Here is a 2,177-nt window from a genome sequence, read left to right as displayed (position 1 = left end):
ATTTTGATTTGAACAGCAGGGGAACTCGATTTTTTTAAGGAACACAAACATCAACACGTTCATTGCATTTGTAGTATAAAGAAAAAATAAATAGGGAGTTTGGGCATTTAACGAGTCGAAGATTGAAAACAGCCTAGACAATGACCATGAAGATACAGAAAATAGACACATTGACTAATAATAAGGCACATGCTACTACTATAGTATACAGAAAAATGAAATTTCTAGCTACACAAATCTAAAGATATAAAAATCCCGGAGCTGCATTCAAATGACCCAGAAGGGTCAGAAGTTTATGCACAACAATGACACCGCTATTGTCACTCTTGTAAAATTTGTTGATAGCCATAACCGATGTAAAGCACCGACAAATACAAATAACAAAAATATTTTTACGTACGTTTTATTAACAATTGTACAACATTTTAGATCTTAGAAATGCCGAATAGAAGTATTGCAAAATAGTGAAGGGTTTAAAGGACAGACATTTTTTTAATCTAAAAAAAAAATTAAGATATTCACAAGTACTGATCGGTTAATTCAAAGTAATGTATGATACAATTCATATAATAGTATAAAATTTACATAAGGCCATCCGAATTGAAGTAAAATCTGCATCACACTGTCTGGAATTTAGCACTTCCATGGCTGTAAAAGGTACTGCTAGTAAACCTACAATAAACATATCACGATTGAAATATATTTGAGCGACAAAAGAAATGTTGCATATACCATTGTATAAGCGTAATCTTAAATTTTGATTCCTGCAACTTGAAATTTCTGATCACTTTAAACGGATTTGCAATAATATAGGACCGTTCAAACAATGTTTATCATTATTTTATGTAAATTCTGGTTACTGATGACAAAATAGAGATCAATTTGATATTAACTCTTTTCATTTCTGCCATCCTTGATTGATTGGGAAAACAATTGTATGTCGGTTTTTTTGTGTGCAATAAATTGGGCAGCTTTTCAAATGTTGTTACTGATGACAAAATGGGACGTGTTGGGGTAGGGGGTATCGGGGAGAGGGTTGTCGATATTTATAATTTTACCTGTTGGAGTTATGGCCTTTGATTGACAGAAAAACCTGGATTCCCTTCATTTACAATTAAAGAGTTTTGTTTTTTTTTTTATCTTACATAATTTAAATACGAAAGCATGTTTACAGGAAAGGGGTCTTTTACAAAAAACAATTACTATGAAACACTATTTATATATAAGGATGTTAGTATTTGAAGCATTAATAATGCAATACTATAACAAGAACAGAACAAATGAGCCATTTTTCAATTTTGCAGAAATGATTTTAAATGCTATTTATATAAACGTTTTATTTTCTTTGTAAAATTCCAATGACAAACTGGGCGGACAAATTTGGTCACGGCAAACCGAGGTTCCCCTTTAAAACTTTTCTGTTGAAAATAGAAAATTCTAATACAATAACTTACCATTGGTGCTCATGAAAAATGTTTCTAACCAGCGATTCTGTTTCCAGTGACGTTAAAGAGGTTTAAGAAGTATAATCCTCCGAGAACTAGAAAATTAAATACAAGATATAGATAATAATAATAACATGAGAAAAATAATAAATTTGAGACTCCATATATATATGAAACGTACACTTTTGCATACTTACATTCTATAGATTTCATGCTTACATAATTACATTTGAAATTCGCATTTTAAGTATTCATATTCTATCTTTTAATGGGAATATCTTCGTAATTTTATTAACAAATAATAAATAAAAAAAGGATAAGATCTTTTTTTAATTCTTGGTTACTGTATTCCTTAATATTGAGTTTGACTTGCCGCGATAATTCAAATCTTATGTATAGCATACTTGCTTTATATTATTACGATTTCATTTGTGTTTAGCTACAAACCCAACCAATTTAACCATTTTATTAATATTTGGACCTACTAGTATAAGATATACTCACGGTAGTTGAAGAGTCTAGCCTGTTTCAGACCCTGGTAGCTATTGGCAGCATATGCTGCATAAGGAGCTACCTGTCTTGGTTGTTGGTATCCAGAATATCCCATTCCGGAGTATCCTGGGTAATAAGCGCAGGAAACCAGTGCGATAATACACGGAAGGATCAGACAAATGGCGACTTTTGTGTTCATTTTGAAGATTGACTCTCACTGAAAGAATATAATTAGCATTT

The 2,177-nt window shown here is 31.3% G+C and overlaps 1 long non-coding RNA gene across 1 annotated transcript; it reads right to left on the bottom strand.

Moving 5' to 3' along the window:
- Positions 1-387: 387 nt before the first annotated feature.
- Positions 388-2,177, bottom strand: LOC143072650 (uncharacterized). Its single transcript, XR_012977267.1, has 3 exons — positions 1,950-2,177; positions 1,455-1,540; positions 388-672 (listed from the first exon to the last, which is right to left on the bottom strand). It is a non-coding gene; the product is annotated as an uncharacterized LOC143072650 (long non-coding RNA).

This window comes from Mytilus galloprovincialis, chromosome 4 (assembly GCF_965363235.1).
Source record: "Mytilus galloprovincialis chromosome 4, xbMytGall1.hap1.1, whole genome shotgun sequence".
Taxonomy (NCBI): domain Eukaryota; kingdom Metazoa; phylum Mollusca; class Bivalvia; order Mytilida; family Mytilidae; genus Mytilus; species Mytilus galloprovincialis.
Note: the sequence above shows the minus strand (reverse complement) of the source record. Positions and strands in the feature narration are given on the sequence as shown.